This window comes from Palaemon carinicauda, chromosome 18, assembly GCF_036898095.1.
Source record: "Palaemon carinicauda isolate YSFRI2023 chromosome 18, ASM3689809v2, whole genome shotgun sequence".
In the NCBI taxonomy this organism is placed as follows: Eukaryota; Metazoa; Arthropoda; class Malacostraca; order Decapoda; family Palaemonidae; genus Palaemon; species Palaemon carinicauda.
The window spans coordinates 33,782,184-33,806,482 of NC_090742.1; the positions used below are offsets into that span (position 1 = coordinate 33,782,184).

Genomic DNA, 24,299 nt, shown 5'->3' on the forward strand with positions numbered 1-24,299 from the left:
AACATCAACTAGATTGGAATCCTGATGTTCTACCACTGATACAATTGCAATTTCCTGGTGACAATTCTCAGGTCGTTGAAGCTATTGGCTTAAAAGTGTCCCATTAAGTACTGGTACCCACTTATCAATTATCCATTACTATTTAAATAAAAAACAGGATCCAAAATAACAGAAGAAATAAATCAACGTTTCCAACTCAAAGACTGTCTCAATAATTGAGACACATACTTGCATTCTTCTCCTCAACAAATAACATACAAAAGCTGCTATAGCCAAGAAAATGCCTCCATCCTTGTGCAGGGGGCACTTGCAAACCCTGAATTTAAAAAATCTTAGTTCTATTGATGGTGGTCAAGAAAGACTAAATTGTAATCTAGAGCAAGATTTAGTAACTGATTAGTCTAATGTACGTCAAAATGTCTATGTTGTATACACGCAGAAAGTTTCAACACTAAATCAGAACTAGAATTACCAGTCTTTCTTTACATTTGAGATATTTTATAAATTCTATCCTTAACAAAATGGGAGAATAGAGGTGTACTCATCTTGGAAGGTTCATCTCGGAAGACAGAATAGGAGACTTCAGAAAATACCTTGAACAACTTCTTAGGATATTTCACAGCAATAATTTAAAAGCAAAACCTCTACATAGTCAGCTTCTTCCTCTGTGTTCTCTTCATCCCGATTTTCCTATTCAGAAAAATGAACCAAGATATTACTTACTGGTATTCCCTTTTTTTACACCTTTGCTTAGGAGCTGCTGCACATTTGTTTTTCAAATGACTAAATCTAGGCAGTTGAGGTACTAGCGCATGTATTTAGCCTGTGTTGAGTTAGTGGCTGAGCTTCTTTAAGTAAATGAAGCACAGTGTCATACAAGGTACCATGTGACTGATCCGCTTTTGCTAAACCTTTATAAAATATATTAGCTCTACAGAAATCATACAATATAACATACCATCCACATGGGAAACATGAGGTTGCTTTAGAGAGCTTACTTTAGTGAGTGGAAGGATATTTGGATCCAAGGCTACCAACTCCGTCTCCTACCTTCCAGTATTAGTTGTCAAAAGGAGTGGCTAGGATTGTGGGAAAGAGAGGATTTTGCAGTTGAAGGGTCTAAAGTAAATAAAGAATTCGAGGCTCTATGAGAGATTCTTAAAGCTAATGCATTGTGCCTCATCATAACCCTTCCTTACTGTAACACTATAACCACTAGAGCAAACTTAAGAAGACGAGTTAGTGTTTAAAATAGAACAGGTTAGTTCAGAAAAACTGCTTATAACTGAAAACTCACTGTCATTTTGATATTTCACTAAAGAAACTAAAGATGTTAAGAGACTTTGAAGTTCATCACTATCAAAACAATTTGTTAAGTGCTATATTGGAGTTCAATGCTGGTATGTCATTATCATCATCATCCCCACATAGTCTTCACCGGAGTTCCCTTTGAACTAAAAAGCAAGATTCTTTTTCCATTTGGAACTTTCACTTTGGTCAGCAACCACTGAAACATACTTTTCCATGAGTGGGCACAGTGGTTATTCAAATCCCAATGCTGTCCATGACACAATACACTAAGAAAATCCAGACCAAGATTCCCCATAAATAATTACCTTAAGCAATTTATATACAGTCAGCCTTCACTCATCAAAAGGGTTAGGAAACATTGACAGGTGTGAAGAATAAGAATCTGCAAATATTTGCAGTCCTAAGCAAGTGATTCTCTGTCAACGAGGGCCCGGAGGGCTCCGTTGGTCTACAGGCATGATGGTAGTCCGCTGCCAGAGGGAGCAAGTCGCGCCCAGTCGCAGGTCGTACCTCCTTAAGCACTATCTCGACTGGCGAGAGACGGAAGGAGTCCCTGTAGCAGGTCACTCTATCTTCCTTGGGAGGCGAAGGATGACTCCTTTTCCTTTTTAACTTGGGTCTGGTCTGTGGCGTCTTGAACTGCAAGGGGCTACCCTGGGGATCTTGCCTACTCTCTTCCTGTGGTCTCTTGCGAAGGGATAACAGTTTCCCCTTGCCAGCCGGGCCCGCAAGCACGGAACCCTCCGAATTCTTCATAGGATCGGAGGGAGGAGAGGTCCCCGGAACGAGAGGTGGCAACAAAGGAATCCTAGAAGTGCCTCCTAAGGACTGGGAGCGGGGAATGACCCCCGTCACGGCTTGACGCATTACATTGAATAAGGCATGAAGCCATGGGGGGTAGGGGGCTCCCGAGGAACTGAAGGGAAGGTGCTTAGGAAGGCACGGATTCACGGGTTTAGGAACCTCGGCAGGTTTTTCAAACCTCCTGCCTGAGGGAGGCTTCCCGGCAGGCAAGATTGGTACAAGCCTACCCTTAGGGATAGGATCTGGGCGACTGCTGTCTCTATGGTGATGGAGGCCCATGAAACTGGAGACTGATGGGTGTCTCTCCTTGCAGGATGGTTAACCCCTGCCGCCAAAAGGGGAGATGGTACTTCGTCCAAGGACAATGTAGCCACCGAAGAGAGGCGGTTTTGATTACACGAGAATGTTAAACCGCGAGAACCCTCTCTTGACTGAGATGCAAGAACGTCAAGAGTCGAGAGAGAGAGAGAGAGAGAGAGAGAGAGAGAGAGAGAGAGAGAGAGAGAGAGAGAGAGAGAGAGAGAGAGAGAGAGAGAGAGAGAGAGAGAGAGAGAGAGGATCGCAAACCACGATCGCGCGCTCTGTCAGAACTCGCGCAGCTAGGAACCTCATCACTAGCTCCTGTTGGGCTGTGCGCGCTGAGATGGTCGCGCGCGTAGAGTTGTTCACGCACGCTGAGATGGTGGCGCGCGTAGAGTTGTTCACGCGCACTAAGTTGTTCGCGTGCTTCAACATAGCACTGGTTGCGGCGTGAACCCATAGAGGTCGCTCACTTACGAGAGAACTCCTTGCTACGATAACCCAGAGGTTCAAGGTAGCGCAGGACGAGAGTTCGAAAAGTCTCTGTCATAAGAGCAAGACTCTTGATGACGAGGGACACGAGAACCCGAAGGTTCAGCTTGTACTGTGTTGCGAGACCCTGAAGGGTCAGCGCAACGAGAAACCGAAGTTCCTCTGTCACGAGCCCTTGAAGGGTCAGCGTGACTAGAGGCACAAGAGATCGAAGGCCTAACATAACCTTTGTTGCTAGACTCCGAAGGGTCAGCGCAACGAGAAACCAAAGTTTCCCTGTCACGAGACACCAAAGTATCAGGGTGACTAAAGTCATGAGAGCCCAAGGGATTAGCGTAACTGAAGTTACGAGACCCCAAGGGGTCAGCGTAACGAGGAACCGAAGTTCCTCTGTCACAAGACCCCGAAGGGTCAGCGTGATTTATGGCATGAGATCCCGAAGGTTCAGCATAACTGAAACTCAAAGTTTCCGAGTCACGAGAGCCTGAAGGACTCCTACACTCATGAAAACCCGCAAGATCAACATAACGAGAGCCCAAAGGCTCACGATCACGCCAGCCAAATGGGCGATCGTCAGGAGACCCCAAAGGGTCAACATGAGGAAAACCAGCAAGTTCAAAAAGACGCCTCCTCACAGCACGAGGAGGAGAACATATAGGATGTTGAGGGGTTACAAATCTTTCCACCCTAGGAACCTCCAGAGAGGAACGTTCAGCAGACTCTGCCCGAGAGGGAGACTGATCTAGATCTAAGGATAAATCCTCTGCAGGGGAGGAGAGTTCCCCCGAAGTAGAACGTCGCTTAAGACAGGCTCTCGCTCCACACCTGGAGGAGCACCATAAGCGAAAGGAGATCGCTGTTGATTCAGAGGCGATATTCTCTCGTGAACGAGAGATATGTTCCCCAGAAGGGGAAACCTGCCTTAGAGAAAGCCCTGCCATGCCTCTGGTGTTTTAGCTAACACCTCGGCATCAATAGGAGACTCTAAGCCTGACTGACAGGCAGAAACGCCTGCACCCACACTAGGAGGATCAACCTCCGTGGAGGAAGGAGATGACCGCCTTCTCTCCGCTCCCCTTTGAAGGAGCTCGAAGAGAGCTTCCTTCGAGGGAGGGTCATCGACGCCCAGCAATGGCCAAAAGGACACAAGATCTGTAAAGGAATAGGCGCTCCCTGGGGGAAGGGAAGGAGCCGACTCACTAGGGAGCCGACACCTTCGCCTATTTCACAGGACTGACCTGCAGTCACAAGCCTTGCGCTGCTACTTGGCCATACCCTGGAAGGGCCCAGCAGAGAAGCAGCTTCAGACAGAGATTTGGGCGTAGAGGAAGCAGAAGCCCACGATTTTTTAGATTTCGAGGAAGACCCTGAAGGCAAAGATTCACGCTCAGACTTCTTTATCCTTTTATGCCCGAACCTCTCCCACTGGGAGACAGGCCACTCCCGACACTCGGAACAGGTGTCGTCCCGAGAACACTGACGACCCCGGCAAGCCGGGCACAAGGGGTGAGGGTCCGTCTCTACAGACGACATGAAGGTACCGCAGCTGCGGCCCTCGCGACCAGGACATGCCCGCATAGCGGGACAATAAACACACACACACCGTACACAAAAGAGAAAGGAAAAGCAAATAAAGTCAAGGCAGTTTAATGAGTTAACGGGAGAGAGAGAGACGGCACGTCTGCACTCTACCAAGCCAAAAGCAAAAGTGGTTACTCAGTCGACGGGTGTGAGTGAGCGGGGTAGCCGGTCTACCCCAACCCCTTCTGCTAACTAGCGGACGGGGGTAGTCATCCCTTACTTAAATTGTCTTGGCTAGTTTTCAGCGTTGCCAAAAGTAATACCCCTATAAATAGCGAAAGGTTTGTATACAATTTAACAATCTTGAATTAGGGAATGTCGACAATCTAAAGTCGACTTAGAAACTGAAAAGAAAAAGGTTCTGTGGCTTGAACAAGCCATCAATGGTTGCCATTAACCACTAGATTGTCTAACCTTTTAACTAGCGACATAAGTCTAATGGAAAGAAAATTTTTACTTGTAAAAAATAGGTGTATATAAAACCAAGCTTACAGAGAAGCAATATGAACATATGGGGAGGTTCATAGATATAAAGTAAAATTCTAAAAAATTGGATCAGGTACGGGTTGAATGGTTGCTGCCAAGACCCTTTTGTGGTGTGTGGAGCATAATGCATGAAGTGCACTGACAGTGCTAACCCTTTAGAGGGTAGAATGAAGATCTAGGCAAAGTTCATGTTAAGATTTTCTAAGTCTACCATATGAGGTCAACTTTACACTAGGGTGAAGTAAAAGAAAGGTCTCAATCTATTTTCTAAAAACATTTTCTGTACTTGAATCCCTACTACTTCGCCATGCATTAGATTTTTCTCTCACTACAGCTACTACTTCTTTAAAAATTACAAAAATAACAAAGATGTTCATTTTCCATAAAAAACAAAACAGTTTCACATTTTATTACAAACTTAATACTAAGAAACTACAATTAAATTCAGCCATATTAACTACTGTACATAACTACATTACTATAACAACTGCGACTTTGGAAATACTATTCTATATAATCTAAATATAACAATTATAAAATTGTCAAACAAAATAAAACACTAAGAATACATATATATTTAAGTAACAGGAAACAACCTGAGGTCTGCAGCCTCTCTGAGAACTACCAATTCAATCTTTCAACTTTGGAGAGCAGATTTCAAAGGTCTACCCCTTGAGCAATCAAAATCTATTTGAATATAGAAAACTTCATCAGTTAATAGTCTACGAAATGCCAATATAACAGGAAATCGAGTTACTTTACCTAACTTTACTATCAATTTCCATGATCACATATTTTAATTTAGCTAGGGCAGCTTCAAGTCCCTCATAAAATACATCATGATGTGTAACAAAACGAACAGCAGTTGCTGTCCACGGCAACACCTTAATGGCTACCTCTTCTCCTATCTCTCTGGATTCGTCCTCGCTCACCTGAAATTCAATATAATTTTAAAGTAAAAACTATGTCATTAAGTTAACAAAAGAAAGAATAAAATAAATGTTGACTGACTATAAGAAAAACTGATAAATAAAACAAAACTCTTCTCCCAAACACAATTAACGTTTTATGGAATTATTCGTAATCTATGGTAAACCAAATCTGAATAGGATATCTTTATCTAACATAAAATGAAGCCTTATCTTTTCCATTAATATTTTCAATAATAAAAATAATATAAATACTGTATCTAACCATGGCAAAAGCTCTTCTATGAGAAGGATATTTAAAATGAAACCATTGTTCTCTAGTCTTGGGTAGTGTCATAGCCTCTGTGTCATGGCCTTCTACTCTCCTGGATTAGAGTTCTCATGCTTGAGGGTATATTCAGGCATGCTGTTTTATCTTATTTCTCTTCCTCTTGTATTTTTAAAGTTTTCGTAGTTCTAATACATGGGATTTAATGTTGTTACTGTTCTTAAAATATCTTTATTGTTTATTACTTCTCTCGTAGTTTATTTCCTTGTTTCCTTTCCTCACTAGGCTATTTTTCCTTGTTACTTTACTTTACTTTGATGGCTGCTTCTCCGGTCCCATACAGCAGGGGAACCCCACTCTCTACAGGACCTCCACTGTCGTTTTACCTTGTTCATTCAGAGTATTTAACATTTCATATCGCATATTGTCCATTTACTGTTAAATCGTCACTGTCAAAAGACTCATGAAATAAGGAGGTCTTCAGTTTCCTCTTGAAAGCCTTAATATCTTCAATCATTCGAATATTTCATGGGAGCTTATTATATAGTCTCGGGGCTGCATATTTAAAGGGTCTGGAGCCCAAAGTAGACATAAATCTAGGTTCCAACAGTTTAAAGCTATCTCTAACTATTCCTGTGTCGAAACGATCTATTGGCTGCGCAATATGTAGCAATTCTCTTAAGTATTTTGGACGCCCGGTTCTGATAACTTGGTGGGTTATTGTACATGTTCTAAATTCAATTCTCACTTTAATCGGCAGCCAGTGTACATCGATTAGCATAGGGGTGATCCTTTCTCTAGGTGGGACACCTTTTATCAGTCTTGCTCCTTATTGGAGCCCTTAGGTTTATAGCATCTTGCTCTTCCAACTAGGGTTATAGCTTAGCTTGTAATAATAATACTAATAACAATGGAGAGTCACAGCTTTAATATACTGTAGATGAGAATGCCCTGCATCTCTGTAGCCGTATAATTTCTGAAAGCCCTCTAGACCAATCAGCACATGATATCAGCATTATGGCAATCAGAATACGTATAGTACACACTTTATGCTCCAAAACCAAATTAATTTTTTTTATGATTATACAGACGTCCATATTATTAAAAAAAAATTTGGAGTTAAACTACAGTGTGGCTCTATTTAAAGGGTAAAATGGAGAAAGTGACAGGATGTATAAAGGAAATCTATTGTCTTCTCTGCCCTAAGGCAGGTGCATCAATGTGCAAGGCATAGACTCTTTATGTATACGGGAAAACCAAGGGTTCAGGCTCTTATTGGATTCATCGCAGCACCTCTATGCTGAATTTGTCGGCTAACTGATGACATGTTACAAGTTAAAAGTTGAGAACCATTACTAATGCTAAAGACAAGGATTATCTGGGTGTTTATTTACATCTGCAAAACTTATCAATTAGGAGAACGAAGATATCTTTCTTATTCAACTACCAAAGCGTTATTTTGCTATGGATATTATTATTATCATTATGGCTTGCTAAGCTACAACCCCAGTTGGAAAATCAGAAAGCTTTAAGCCTGAGAGCTCCAACAGGGAAAATAGCCTAGAGAGGAAAGGAAATAAGGAAATAAATAACCTACGAGAGAAGTAATGAACAATTAAATATCTCAAGAACAGTTACAACAGTAAAATAAAATACTAGGTTAGACAAGGCACCAGCCACCCATTGAGATACTTCTGCTAGAGAGTTATGGGGTCCTTTGATTGGCCAGACAGTACTTCATTGGATCCTTCTCTCTAGTTACGGTTCACTTTCCCTTTGCCTACACATACTGTACACTGAATAGTCTGGCCTACTCTACAGATTCTCCTCTGTCCTCATACACCTGACAACACTGAGATTAACAAACTATTCTTTTTCACCTAAGGGGTTAACTACTAAACTGTAATTGTTCAGTGGCCACTTTCCTCTTGGTAAAGGTAGAAGAGACTCTTTAGCTATGGTAAGCAGCTCTTCTAGGAGAAGGACACTCCAAAATCAAACCATTGTTCTTTAGTCTTTGGTAGTGCCATAGCCTCTGTACCATGGTCTTCCACTGTCTTGGGTTCTCTTGCTTGAGGGTACACTCGGGCACACTATTCTCTTTAATTTCTCTTCTTCTTGTTTTGTTAAAGTTTTTATAGTTTATATAGGAAATATTTATTTTAATGTTGTTACTGTTCTTAAAATATTTAATTTTTCCTTCTGTCCTCTCCTCCCTGGGCTATTTTTCGCGTTTGCTTTACCAACTAGGGTTGTAGCTTAGCAAGTAATAATGATAATAATAAACAGATTTTGAGCAAAGCAAAAAATCTATTTTTGGGTGATATGGCCAGGTCGTCCTAATGGAAGGTTCCTTTAGGCAGCTTTCTAAGGGATATTTGGCTACAGTGATACTCCCAGAGAAGTGACCACAGGTCTCCAGAATTCTAACTCCTGGCGCGAGCATCCTGAAAATAATTCTTAAGGATATCGCATAATATCAGGGGACGTGTTGCGGAGGATTAATTTTTTCATTTTATTTATTTTTTTGTTTGCCAAATCCTCTGAGAGAGAGAGAGAGAGAGAGAGAGAGAGAGAGAGAGAGAGAGAGAGAGAGAGAGAGAGAGAGAGAGAGAGAGAGAGAGAGGTAGTTAGTGTATCGATTGTTTGTTGTGAGAAAGACTGTTGGTACAAATGAGATTGTTTGTTTATGTTTTTAGTTAGGTTACGACAGTGGTGAATGCCTTGGGTGAATGCTTATTTTGATTTTGACTGCTGTTAGAGGCGGTTGTGTGTGAATGCTGGATTTATCTTATTTAATTGATTTTACCAGCGTGGAAGTTATTATATATTTCAACAGTAAGTACAGTTTTGTTTATCTTTGCTTGTCGTGATTGTGAATGATAGGAACAGCTTATTATTTATCTTTGATTATAGTGCGATAGTTTAGTTAGCTAGGAGTGTTCGTAAGTGTTTTTTTATTTTTGCAGGCCGTAATTCCTCCTTGGTGAGACTAACTCCTTTAGAGAGACTAAATTTTTTAGAAAGTGGATGTATTGTTGATGACCTGGCCTTTATTACGATTTTGTTTGGACTGCTCTTTTTGAACTGCAAAACCGTCGATGACCTGGCCTGTTTATTAAAATTTCGATTGATGATTATGTTTATGATGATGATGAGGATTATAACGACCACCCCAATCACCGAGGCAGTTATGGCAAATTGCCACCCAGTGGACTGTTGATCACAGAACTGTGTTAGTGTGCACTGTGCCGTAAAGACAGTTCGGCTTTTTGTGAACGAGTGTTGGTGCAGTAATATTATCTATACACATATATTCATTTTTGGTGTTGGTGGTGTATGGTTAATGTTAAGTTTTGATAGTTTTTTTTTTTTTTTTATTTGAATGGTGTTACGTCTTTATTTGTATATTTAGTGTTAAGTTTATTATTAGTTTTAAGTGTGATTGTTTTATTTGTGAATGGTTTTGTGTTAAGCATTTTAATTTTAAAGAATATAGTGTTAAGGTCATGTTTTGTTTTTATGTCCTTTTTGTCTAAGAGTCCAGTTTATGATAAAAGTAAGGGGAAAGTATGTGTTGAGGAGACAATTGTCTGTTTAGTGCGATCAAGGGTGTGGGGGTTGTTGCAACATCCCGCCACAGTGTTTCTTGATACGACACATAGCAATCTTCACCCCGAATAGAGATTTCACTTTGAGGGGTAGAGTGGCAAATTTGAAGGGGAGCCGTTATCAAGGTTACCCGGTGGATCCCCTCCCAGTACTACTACGGCGTACAGTACTATTCCTTGTTGCAATTAAGCATGGATAGCCGCAGATAGAGTAGTTTCGGGTAGGGACTTTGTTACATAGATGTATACTCCTTTTTAGAAAGGAGGGAGGGTCCATCAGGACGATAGAGCCATATCACCCAAAAATAGATTTTTCGCTTTGCTCAAAATCCATTTTTTTGGCTCAGCCATGTCATCTTGATGGAATTTTAGCAGAGAATTACTTGAAAATACTATATTTGTGGGTTTGTATAAGTGCCTTTACCTTGAATCAGATACTTACATGGTCTCCCAGACCAAATGAATATATGACCTTACCGTTATTTGTCATATCCACTAATCATATCCACTAAGTTCGGAACTAACTTAGGTATGACAATATTGACTATAGAAGCGTCAAGGTTGTATTCGTGGGAACAAGGTGGAATTTTAGCTATGACCAGTTTGTTCCCATAGGAATATATTCAAGTATTTTTATTTTAGGAAAATAAAAGACTCTGGAAAAATTTATTCGAATACTTGTAGGGCGAATAAGACGCAAATACATTTTATGTATTTATTTGTATAAACGAAAATAAATACAACGAATGTATTAAAAATGGAATCTTTTACATAAACAACATTTTCAAAGTATATATATATTTATAACCTGTAAGGGAAGAAATATATATTAGTACGTCACAGTTGCCACTCAAAAAATGTGAAATTATTAGATTGATTTCACTTAGATGTTGTATATGTTTTAACACTGTACGAATGTTCACACAGCACTGGTGTTATTGGTTAGATTCTACACCTATAAAGAACAGTCCAAGGACCTCAATAAAAGATATTAAACTCAAGGGTGCTAATACCTGTTCACCCTTTACATTGTTAAGTCCCAAACAGTTCACTGTTCATCGCAGCACTGGACGACAGGTTTTATAACACTACCTGCCGCCACCACAAAGTGTTTTATTTCATGCACTTGCTTCGCATAATGTTTATAAAAGACTCTAGAGGATTTCCAACTGGTATATGAGTGGAGTCTATCAAAGTCCATATGCTGAAAGAAGTTCAGCGAGGAAGCAATTTTTCTCGGATTGTGACCTGCGGGTGTACTGTCAGGATCCGCTCTGCGAATAAAGTAGGTGAGTTTTGCCCTCAGTTGTTTTAGGGATAAGTTTGATCCTGAGGTTTCGCCGATGAAAAGCTGTCCTTCCTTGAAGTCTGAAGTTCTTCGAAGATAGACCTTAAGACACTCTACTGGACATAGAGAGAGATCTTCCTTCAGAGGGCAGATTCTCCAAGGACCCCACCTTTTGGTGGGTAGCTCGTTTTTGGCGAGAAAGGTAGGATCGGGAAAAAGATTCAGTTCTCCCTCTTCTGTGAACTGAATATGGCCCTTGTCTCTAGATAGGGCCACTATTTCACTAACTCTAGCCCCTGAGGCTATAGCGAACAAGAATATCACTTTCTGTGTTAGATCCTTTAGGGAGAAATTTTCATTGTTCAAGTTTGAAGCGTAGTGCAAGAATTTGTCCAAAGACCATGATATGGGCTTCGGAGGGGTTGCTGGTTTAAGTCTAGCGCATGCTTTTGAAATCTTATTGAAGATTTAGTTCGACAGGTCCACCTGGAAGGTGTATAGAAGAGGTCTAGTCAAAGCTGACTTACACGTAGTTATAGTGGTGGTGGAAGCCAGGCCTTACTCATGAAGGTGGATGAAGAAGGACAGGCAGAAGTCTATCGAGATTTCTGCCGGCTTGTTTATTTTGACAAAGGAGACCCACTTCTCCCAAGACGATACATATTGTCTTCTGGTTGACCTTGACTTGTATTCTTCTATAAAGTCGATGTTGTCTTTTGAGATCCCAAACCTTTTCTTGACTGCTAAGGCGGGAAAATCATGAGATGTAGGTTTTGGGTTCTCAATAATGAAGCGTAGACAGTCGACTTCTGAACCAGTTGGGATGGAACTGGGTTCGGTAGAGGAAACAGCCTCAGCCTCAGTTCTATCACTAGAGGGAACCAATTGCTCTTGGGCCATTTGGGGGCCACCACTGCTGCTGTCCCCTTGAAGGATCTCAGCTTGTTGAGGACCTTCAGCAGGAGATTTGTTGCTGGGAACAGATAGATATTATTCCATCTGTTCCAATCGAGGGACATGGCGTCCATCGCTTCTGCCCGAGGGTCCTTGTATGGGGCTACGTATCGAGGTAGTTTCTTATTGTTGCTTGTTGCGAAGAGGTCGATCGGCAGTTCTGGGACTTTTTCCAAGATGAAGGATAACGAGTCTGCGTCTAGGGACCATTCTGACTCTATCGGCTTTCACCTGGATAGAGCGTCCGCCGTCACATTGCGGAACCCTTGTAGGTAAACTGCTGATAAGTACCATCTTTTCTTTCTTGCCAAGCGAAAAATGGCCAACATCACGTGATTGATGTAAGGCGATCTCGAGCCTTGTCGGTTCAGAAATTTCACTATCACTTCGCTGTCCAAGACCAACTTGACGTGGGCTGATCTGTGAGGGGATAGTTTCTTCAACGTCAGGAGGACTGCCATGGCCTCCATAATGTTTATGTGAATGGTCTTGATCTGGTGTGACCAGGTCCCTTAAACTTTCCTTTGATGGGAATGGCCCCCCCATCCTTCTGGTGAGGCATCCGTGTGGATGACTATTGACGGTTGAGGTGGTTGTATGTGAATAGTCCTTGCTAGGCTCTTGACATTCGACCACGGCCTCAGAAGCGATCGCAGAAAGGTCGGTGTCGGTGTATGTTGATCTCTTCGAGCATTTAAAGCGTATCTTCTCCAGATTCCTGACGCATCCTTTAGTTGTGCTCTTAGCACTGGGTCTGTTACTGTCACGAACTGGAGAGAGCCAAGTACTCTTTCCTGTTGGCGTCTTGAAATCTCGTTGGATCTCAGTAGTCTCTTGATAGAACCCGCAATCTCTCTCCTCTCCTTCGGTGGAATGGAGAGGCGGTGTGACTGCAAGTTCCAATGGATTCCCAACCATTGAAACTCTTGAGCTGGAGAGAGGCGAGACTTCTTGTAATTGATCTTGAAGCCCAGATGTTCCAGAAACTGGATCACCTTCGTGGCTGCCTGCAGACAAGCAGTCTTGGATGCTGCCCACACCAGCCAGTCGTCCAGGTATGCTGCTACCTAGTCCATCCTAGTCCATTCTTGATTAGACTGTGGGCCCAGGAATCGAAGGTCCAACGATCCCGAAAGTGGAGGAGTCTTCCTCCTACCTGGAGCATCTCATTGCTTGGATGATCCGGAGGGTTTGTTACCCTGACCACGTCCTCCTCTACCTCTTGAGGGGTTTCTTGAGGAGCCCCATCTAGATCCTCTACCTTTTGGGCAAAAGGTAGTTGTGTGCCTCTCAAAGCCTGGGTTAAAGGCTATTGACTGGGCTACTAACTGTTGAGGCACCATCTGGAAAGTGGTTTGCGGCTGGGCAACCATTTGGGGCACTGTGGTCATGGTAACAGTGGGATGTTGCGCAGGTCTACGAGGCACTCATGGCTTCTTCGTATTCCTGTTCTTGGGTTGGGGACCAGCATCAGAGGATGATTTCCTTTTGGAAGACATGCCCCACTTTTGGAGAAGGTTCCTATTCTCTGTGGTGGTTTTAGCAACCACCTCTTGGACTGCTTCCTTTGGGAAGAGGTCCTGGCCCCAGATACAGGAAGTAATCAACTTCCTGGGCTCGTGCTTGACCATTGCATTAGCAAACACATACTCTCTACAAGCCCTCTTGGCCTTCAGAAAAGCATACATGTCCTTGACTAGTGTAGCCATGTACATCTTGGCTAGGACTGTGTACATGTCTGGGATGCTTGAGATGCCTGCACACATCTCCATGCAGTTCTGGAGAGACAGAGAGGCAGCTAGTCTCTCTTTTGTCTCCTGTTTTCTTCTCAGAAGAAAATCCGACAGCTTCGGAAGGTTCTCGTTGAACTGCTGTCCTGCGATATCTGCATCTAAACTTAGCGACCGAGAAGGTTAGATGGTCCTTGTTCCAGTCCTTCTCACCCGTAGGCCGGGCTAGAGACAATGGTCTACACTCCTCTAGCGTAGGGCATGGTTTGCCCGCATCAACTGCCTTTAGCACGCAGTGGAGAGCTTTAGATGTAAAGGGAAAAGCTCTGGAGGAAGGAGCAAGGAAGGTAGGGTGCTTCTTGCTCAACGCACAAACCTTGGAGTTTGTATATACTGCCTTCTTCAGGCTGATCGTCAAGAGAGCCCGTGCCTTGTCATGGTCAAAGACCATGACCTCCTTAGGTTCTGTCTCTTCTTTAGATGCAGGTTCGTTCTTCGGCCCGATGAAGCACTCCGGGTAAGCCACATGGCTCGGCCAGAATTGGAGATCGTCGAGGGGTATGGCCCCCATCTTCTCCGAGACGTAGAGTTTCCCATTCATCATGGGCATGAACTCTGCATACCTCCAGGGGTTGGTTTCGGAGCATTGAGGCAAGTCAGAGACTCTGGGCCGCTTGTAGGAGCCGCGAGAAGCGACTGCGCGGTGTGCTTCCCTGACTTCCTTTTCACCTCTAGCTGTTCCTTGCGCATAGTTTCCATCATCTGCTGGATCTGCGCCATGAACGCTTGGCCCGTGGGAAACTGCGGGTCTGGTTGAGGGGTTGGGGCCGAAGAGGTTGACGGCGCAGGCTGAAATGCCGTCACAGACAGTAGAGGGTCTTCCGTCTCTTCCGATCCGGATTCTTCTTCCTCCTCGGGTGGCTGGGCCACCTCTTCTTCAGGGTCTTCTTGAAGGAGATCCTTTTCAGTGTCCGAGGACACCTCTGACATCCTTTCCTAATGGATGTCCTTGCCTTCTAAAGCCTTATTGATGTCGGCCTCTATTCCCAGTTGTATGCAGGGAGGCTCGGGCTGTACCTGAGGCACGACCGCATCAGATGTTGCCTTAGGGAACAGAAGGCTTCTAATAGTGTCGCGTGGTAGGTAAGGTCCTGGAGAGTTCTTCTGGAACCCTCTTACCCACTTCCGAAGCGTTTCCCTCACAGCATCCCTCGACTCCGTCGTCTTGAGATCGCCGAAACCCTCGGTCATCAAGGCCAAGCAGACATTACAACCCTTCGGGTCCCAGTACCTCAGGGTTGCAGTTGCGATAGAGCAGGGGGCATGAGACCTGCACATGTTGTGGCCACAAAAGTTCCTACTTTTGTGGTTACAATACATGACTGCACACTTCACCTTGGGCTCCTCCTGTAAGGAAAGAAAGAGTGAAATGAGTATGGGGTAATTTATCATATTGATAAATAAATCACATGCATTAATTGTAAATATTACTATTATAATTATAGCTTAGGATAGTAAGCTAGAAAATAAATAGGAAAGACACATATCTGTGTTTCCTGTCCAGGCAATTGCTGAGACCTCCCTCCATATTAAATTTCTAAATTTCCTTATTAGGGAAATATAGGGTGAGATAGCTCTAGAACATAGAGCTGGAGTCAGTGTACACTAGCACTAACTTCCCCACAAGTGAAATATTAATACTGTAGGGTAAAGATATTTATGTTCTGATGATCTAGGATACATCAGAATATTGAAGGAATACTTCACTTCAACATTATTTAGCGGTCTCAACAATGGACTGTGAAAGGATACACAGAATATGTTGGAAATCATACTTCTGTATAGTATAAACTGTAGTTTTCTAACTGCTGTATCTGCTATACTGCAGGAATACTGGCTACTGTATAGTCTTATACTGTAGTTCTACCGGCATACTGACGGCTAGGCTAGTACCTGACAGCACTAGCCGACAGAGAGAGAAAAAGAATGGAAAGAAGGGCTACCGTATTATTATAGTTTAGTACAATAATTAGGGTTGTAGGGACCACTGTCTCTACTGCCTTCTTTCCAGAATGAGGATTCAAATGGAAGGGGAAAGAATGTATTAATTCTAGCTTCCATCCAGCCACAATATCTGATGCCGGCTGCACTGTCAGTTCCAGGGTTTGTGGGTGGCAGTCCAAGAGAGGATTGAAGAATACTCAAAGTTGTATTGGGTCTCCCACCGGCAGCCGTCATGGCTGGCACAACCTTTCCCGGAGCCTTGCTTCCGTTAGGGGGAAGATTGAAGCGGCAATCTAGCCGCCTTTGTGGGAGTCCGGCCGGCATCGTAATCACCCCTGCAAGCAGGGAGATTGTAGAATACCGGAAACAGATGTTGTGACAGCCGGACCATCACTAAAGGACAGAAGGGGAATGGAAAGGGTCTTATATTTTGCATAGAAAGAAGGCAGCAAGTATGCCTCCTACTGTAGGCTGCAAAACAAGGAACCATAGTTTCTTATACCGGCGCCGTCTTGGGCAGCAGAGGAATAACGATTCCTCAGCCTAGGACATTGCCGGATATAAGACATGTCTTCTAGACCACAAGGGAGAAGGTGGCGGCAACTGTACTACCACTTTCGGTTGTGGACTTGGGAAGCCGGGCTTCCTATGCCGGCAACTGTGTAACCGGCAAGGGAATGACTAATCCCCCATCAGTAGAGTTGCCGACAACAAGACTGAATACTTTGAGTTACTGTCATATTTTAAAGCTGGGATACTCACCGGCAAAGAGGATAGACAGAAACTCTATCTCAGTCAAGCCGGAGTACACTACTCTATGGCAATCCGAAAGATAGGGTTGCCGCCATAAGCCGGCACTCAGAGGGAAGGAAGGGTTTATCCTTATATCTCTAAAAGAGACGAGTATCGAATTATGCTAGTAATTCTAGGAGATGTGCTATCTCCGATTGAATTAATAAAACGATACGAGAGGATAAATGGGGATAACGTTACTAAGGTATACTAAAACGCGTTAGGCTACCCTAACTCGAGTCGGGATCTCGGCTACGCTACATGACCGAGGCCCTATCGTATACTATCGAAACGTTTAAACAGAAGAGGAACTATCACGTGTGATCTTATCTTCACTAGTATAATTTGCCTAAATACTTAGAATTCATTAAATCTAAATACCGGGGACGTCGTACTACTAAATAAATAAAGCATTTATGGCGTACGACAGCGGTCCAAAATGGCTGCCTTCGGTGATGACTCTGCTCCACTAAACACATCTAAATTATGCTAATTTAACTGTGAGAAGGGAGCTAAAAATTATACACAGGAAAGATTAAATACTCAACTTTCCAGAGGATGAAGATGCTGGAGATTGCATACTAATAATCCTTGAAATACTGTAGTAACAAAACTGAGAGCAGTTGGGAGATACAATGTGCTTAATTCGCTACTACAAAAGGAATAGTACACCGTAGTAGTACTGGGAGGGGATCCACCGGGTAACCTTGATAACGGCTCCCCTTCAAATTCGCCCCTCTTCCCCCTCAAAGCGAAATCTCTATTCGGGGTGAAGATTGCTATGTGTCGCATCAAGAAATACGTCCCCTGATATTATGTGATATCCTTAGGAATAATTTTAAGGATAATCGCCCCAGGAGTTAGAATTCTGGAGACCTGTGGTCAATTCTCTGGGAGTATCACTGTAGCTAAATATCCCTTAGAAAGCTGCCTAAAGGAACCTTCCATCAGGACGACATGGCTGAGCCCAAAAATAATAATTACAAAAACTTTAAAAAACAAGAGGAAGAGAAACGAGATAGAAAAGTGTGCCCGAGTGTACCCTCAAGCAAGAGAACTCTACCTGAAGAAAGTGGAATACCATGGTACAGAGGCTATGGAACTACCCAAGAATAGAAAACATTGGTTTGATTTTGGAGCGTCTTTCTCTTACAAGAGCTGCTTACTGTAGCTTAAGTCTCTCTTCTACCCTTTGCCAAGAGGACTGAAGCCACTGAACAATTACAGTACAGTAGTTAACCCCTTGGGTGAAAGAGAACAATTGTTTGGTAATGTCAGTGTTGTCTGGTGTATGAGGACAGAGGAGAATATGTAAAGAATAGGCCAGGCTTTTCAGTCTGTGAGTAGACAAGGGGAAAATGAGCATGGAACCTAAACATCATTATCATAAGCGAGGTACTGGATAAGTATACAGTGGTCAACTTTGAATAGGAGTACAGTATGATGCTAGTGAAGCTGAAACGGCCATTATATTTATAACAGAGTAAACAAAACTTGGCTGCCAGGTAAAGGGTTAAAAGGGTTAAGTCCACCAGACAAGTTGAGCAACCTTCTTTTGACTTTGACCCCAGCTGCATACAAAAGTACTCTGCTGCTGTATCTCTGCCTTAGCTGTTTAAGCTTTTCTTTTTCTCTTTTCAGTGTGATTGTTATCTGTCTTAATGTCTACCCATAAGCCAAGGCATGCGGCTTTGCCCACATAAAGAAGGCGGCCGTTGCAGCCATTACATAAGCAAGACAGAGGTGGACCCCCTGGATTATATATTTATCTAGTTTTTGCAGGGGCATGACTGCTTGCAATTATCCCCTTGCGAGGAGTGCAAGGAGTAGCCTCTTTTGCAACGGTTGGAGTTTGCAAAGAGGAAGAAGTCTAAGGGGAATTCCTCGGCATGAGAGGACATACCAAAGTTGATGCTAAAACAACTCTTCAGCTCTTTTTTCCCCTTCTTTGGAAACAAAACGTAGTTTCCTCTGCAGTTTCTTTTGGGATTGGATCCTCGGAGGGAATCCGTCGGGGAGGGGGATGCACCTGACCCTACGGAAATAGTTCTGAGAAGGCGGCTGTATGGTCCTACCCTAGTGGGAGCAATACATCCCCTCTCTCAACCATCTCCCCCTGCCGCATCTCCTGTTGATGACCCTTGCAAGGATTTGGATCTGAGTAAGCTGTGGCTTTCGCTGGGGATTGAAGGTGCCCTGTCTGCTGAGAAACTCCTGGAGGCACTAATATCTGCCAGATCCCAGAAATCTTCTACTGTTCCCTCCTCTCCGGCTCTCACTCTTAGAGGAGGTGTCTGAGAGGGCCTTCCCAGATGACAAGCTTGTTCCTTTTGAGGTACTCTGAGCTGTAGCAAAGGTGTTGTCAGCCAATGCAAAACCCTCGACCACTGAAAAAAGGAAAGGAGGTTAAGAAGCTCCGCTCTCCTTCTGTCAATTCTCCTGCTTCAGAGGTGTTGTCTGCTACCCCAAGGAAGACAAAGTAGTAGTAGTTACCAAAGCACAGGACGACCAATCGTTCGGAGTCTCAGTCTTTAAACGATTTCCCTGCATGGTTTCGGGGGAGTAATGCTGCAACAAACCCCAACCCTCAGGAAGGAAGGTCTATGCAAGGTTCCAGAAACTGGAATTATAAGAAAATTATACCAAGCATTACTGGTCAGGACTTTGGTTTTTCTCCTACCTTAGGGCACTAACAAGACACTTCTGTGACCAAGCATCCTTCCAACAGAGCTGTGAGAAAGAGAAGTTTTGAAGACACTTTAGAGTTTTCTGATCATCCAAAAATGCCTGTCCATCGTAAGGAGAAAAGGAGAAACCGGGCTCTTCTTGCCGTTTCGTTCATTTTTCCTGAGATATGAACAAACCGAGTACGATCACCATGCTCCCGATGACCGCTTGACCTATCTCCCTAGCCTGAATGTCAATGAGCATGATCACGCCGATCGAATTGGTCTTATTCTCCACAAGCAGGGAGACCTCATGCTTTTCCCTCCTCCTTCTAGGAATAAGAATCCTGATGCTTCCCGTTCTCGCTTGCCACAATAGAGGAAGTCTTGTGCAGCCTGGTCTCGCTCCCCATGAGACAGGAAGGCTTACCCTTCCAGGTCCCGTTCAGATCAAGGCTTACAACCAGGAAGGCTTACCCTTCCAGGTTCCGTTCAGATCAAGGCTTACAACCAGGAAGGCTTACCCTTGCAGGTCCCGATCAGATCAAGGCTTACAACAAGAATCTCGTAAGAAATTTTCCTCTCTAACACATTTTCCATGAACTTGTTCGTGCTCGCCAAGACCAAACTCACCCCCATCGGGCAATAAACATTCTTGAATCCAACAAGCACGAGCACATTCAGGCAAAGATAATTTTGGTCTCATTCCTTACATTAAAGGGACAGAAGAGAGAAAACAGTTTCTACTTCTTGATCTCCACCAGCCAGTCTTCTTAACAACGCTCCCCTCCTTCCAAGAAGTCTCAGTCCCGTGGCTACCAGGCTTCTTCGGAACCGTCTGGTGGCCTTCAAACCCCATGGGTCAAATCAGCTAAGGCTTTGATAAAGAAGACCCCTTGTTCCTTTAAATGGCACAGGGAAGTTTCGTCTCCTGAGGCTTGCTTCAGGTTCTGACACTGCTTGACCAAAGAAATCTTCCGATCCACTCTTCACAGTACTTCGCCAGTTCAGACCTAGCGCAATAATGTTAGGTTTAAGCGCCATCCTCCTCCAAAGAAAGATGAACCTTGGAACATTCTGCCCCATGACATGTAAAATCACCCTCAGGTGAAGACGATCATTCTTCCTGAGCGCCTTCACACTCAGTCAAGGAGACAGGTCAAACTTCTACTGCTCGTCCTGAGAATTACTCACCAGGTTCTGTTCCTCAACTTGCAATATTTTGGTAGAGAGAGTTGAGAGTATGGTACCATTCAAGGGTATTATTATGCATTTGCATGCAGTGGAAGACCAAGAGATGGAGACAGAGAGGGATTGAGGCACTGGGCCGTGGATCGTCCCTCCCCCAAGTCCAGCAGAGGGAAGAATAAGAGTACTCCTTCTCTCTCCGCCGTGTTCAGTGTCAGGGATCTTTTCCCCCGCTGTTGTTGCCCCACCCATGCCTTATTTAGTCCTCGATTATGTTGTCATTTCTGTCCTTGGGTCAGAACAATTGCCTTCTTAGGAGAAATACGAATGAACTGCAAGAGCAACCTGCCACACCCTATTCCCTCACTGGGTAAGAAGGGTACACGGGATTCATCTGCCCCCAAGACAACAGACCTTAGACTGGTGCCAAGGGAGGATGAGAATCTCGACTAAGTGATCTATGGGTGCAACTTTCGGAGGGAGGTTATCTTGGATCCACCTTCTGGAGGGATCTTGTTCATTAAGCGGCACTTTGGTGCCCCTCAAAGGCAATGCCCATGCTTGGGGCTGCTTTGGTCTCCCCATTCTCAAAATAATTTAGCCTAGAGGTAGCTTCGGAACTAGTTGCTGCGAGGTTCGGCAAGAAAGGGATCTGGGCCTTTCCTAGACTCTGATAAGAACCATCCACAACTTATCAAAAGGAATGGGTGCATACACAGCCCTTTCGAACTACCCAATCAATTCCTTCCTGGCAGTAGGGTAGCAGAGAGGAAGATGAGGGATTATATACTGTTGCCAGCAATCCCCACCCTTTCTTATGATCAAGAGTAGGGAATTGGTTGATGTGCCTTTGGGCAAACCAGCAGAGGCATAGGGCCAAGCCTTGGGTAGTAGCAGTCATGCATATCAATTACTTACTACCCTCTTTGCCAGCAAAACTCATTTCCTGATAGGGTACTCACCTACTTCTCCAACATCACCAAGAACCCTTGCCTTGCAGAATGAGATAGGAGGGATGATGGAGAGGAACATACTAGAAGTTGTTAAAGACAAAATCCAGTTTTCTAAAGCAGACTCTTCCAAGTGGAATAATTAACTGGGGGCTTGAAGCCAGTCATCAACCTCTCACCACTCAATGAGCTTGGGGGTCAAACAAAATTCAGGATGAAAATAGTATGATATGTGCTGATTTCCATCAGGGAGGAAGACTTCATGCTTCAGTGGATCCAAAGTACACATACTTTTAGTACCCGTGCATCAGTCCACTAAAAAGTGCCTCCCTGGTACAATGTTCCAGTTCTGGACTGCTCCAGACTGTGTACTGCTCCTCAGGTATTCATTCAGATATTCACCTTGGTAGTAGCTTGGAACCACTAGCAAAGGATACAATTGTGAATGTATCTCTAGTAGCTGATCCTGGCCTCCTTCATGGGGTAGTTGCTACAGGACTACAGGACTGAGTTTGACTTTTTGCTTTTGTCATGATTGGGGATCGTGATAATTGATGGAAAACTGAATCTATTACCAATGCTGAGGTTGAAGAACTTGGGCATGCTGGTAAACACAACAACAGAAACAGTCTCTCAGTTAGACAATCGCATCAGTAAACTTAAGTGGGTAACGTGTCCATTCTGCCCAAGATAGAACTACCAGCTTGGGACTGAAAGAATATTTTCGGCCACCTTTCCTAAATGAAGAAGCTCATTTCTTAAGCAAGAGCCTTTGGCAGAGATCTACTAAGTACTGTTTGAAGAATCACTGGTTAGTCTCATGGATTTTCGATCTCTTCCCCTACTAGCGTGATGGGATGTTTGGTTGAACTCACCTGTTAGCTGAATGAGGATCCCTCGCAGTGCAGTCCCACTTGACTCGCCACCTCCAGACAATCAACTGTGCTGAAATGAACCAAAAAAGTGGATGAGCGCACACCTGAATGACCTGGTCACCTTAGGAGAGGGGCGCAAGCCTGGTCATCTTGGGAAGGGGCGCAAGCCTGGTCATCTTAGAGAGGGGTGAATACCTGGTCACCTCCAGGGTGTGCTTTATAGCGCTGCAAACATTCTAAGAATATTGAGGAAGCATCCAGTGGTGTGTTGCGACACCACCACTGTAGTGGCTTATGTCTAGCTCTGCAAGCTAACGATGTACAGTAGATACACATCAGGACGGCCTTCCACGCCATAGAGTTGTCAGCCAAATACAATTCTAAATTTTATGGGTAGAGTTGAATAAACAGGGCTTCTGGAGAAAAAGCAATATGAATATCAGGTGAGTATAGAAATATGAAATTCTATCAAAATTCAGTTTTTGCAAACCTAGTCTTCTCTTTATGGCATGCATTAATCCCAAATAGCACCAGAACTGTAATTTTACATTTACTGTATTTGTACTGTGCTTAAATTGAATCAACAGTGGAATGAACATACTAAGCATCTTTTAATAAACATTATTCAGAACAGAACTGCATTTTTTAAAACTCTTACATACCACAGCCAATCTATTACAAAATTCTTCCGGTGTTATTGCAACTGGGTCAAGATTAACAATAACAATATTTGTATGGACATCAACAGGGTTGCAGGTCACATTTTTACTCCCAACCTCATGGATTGCTGTAAAAAAATTTAAGCATTATAGTTTCAGATGGTATTAAGATAACCAGAATACAGTATATTTAGTTTCAATGTAAAGTACAGTGGTGAGAGCAATCAAAATCCTTGAATATAATGGCCAACATATTTTTAACTCGCTACAACACAAGGGACATTCAACCCCTTTATGATTCCAAAATTACTTCTTGAAAACGACACAAATTCCCTATAATTGAGTCTCTAGATGCTTTAGCAGGGGAGTTTTATCTACACAAATTTGACTGAGATGATCAATTAGTTGATTTTCAAAACGTAGTGCAACCAGATTAATGGAAGCTACAAATACATTATCATTTAAAATATGTAAAAAAAATTTAAAAGAATTCATGATGGACAAAATCATTACCCAACATGCACATGAGAGCCATATAGACAGCCTGTTTAAAGTTAGCAGTAAACGGTCTGAATAAAAAACTAGCGAGTGTTGGGATTTTTTAAAAATAAGAATAAATTACATATGCAGTTATAAAAACTTATGTTCAGTGTTGCATTTTTACAAAAGACTATAGTACTAATGCACAAACACAAATACTGTACTGCATTGATTTAGGAAGGTTTGGATTTTTTACGTGCATATAGCCAGAAAACTAGGGAATTTTATTCAATACAGGGGTTTATTGTGCAGTAATGACATCTAATCATTGATAATACAAAAACAATTCACCAAACTCTTTTTAAGCAGTTAAGGATATATAAATGGTCATAAAACTGAAGGCATGTTTTCGATATCTAGCACTGTTTGTTCCGAACAAGAATCATTCACTTGAGCAATACTCACCCTCAGCCAGACATTTGGCATGCATATGGTCTTCAACTAAACGTTCCACCATGTTATCTAAAGCATATAGGGCAGCAGCTGCTAACATGCCAGCCTGCCTCATACCACCTCCAAGGACTTTGCGTAGACGTAGAGCTCTGGAATAAACTATAACTAAATTTCATATTACACAATATATTCTCATTCACATTTGATCATTCCAAGTTTCATTTTGATTTGATTTAGGGAATTCGGGTTACATGACATGGCACTGGGGACCATTCAGCCCCAAGGTGCAACTACTGTATAGGAAAACACCATATTTGCACTATCAAGTATAAGTAGGAAGAAGTTGGGCACCAGAATGGAAGAAAAGCAATGTGAAGTGAAGTCAAGTAGAAAGTTAAAAAGGTGGGTGAGCCTGAGGCTAAAAGGTATGTGTACTTTGTAAAGATTGTTTAGTAATGCCTTGAAGCATGTGATACCC

General features: G+C 43.2%; 1 pseudogene; it reads right to left on the reverse strand.

The window, feature by feature from the left end:
- Positions 1–24,299, reverse strand: part of LOC137657251 (uncharacterized) — a 143,310-nt pseudogene that overhangs the window by 37,774 nt on the left and 81,237 nt on the right.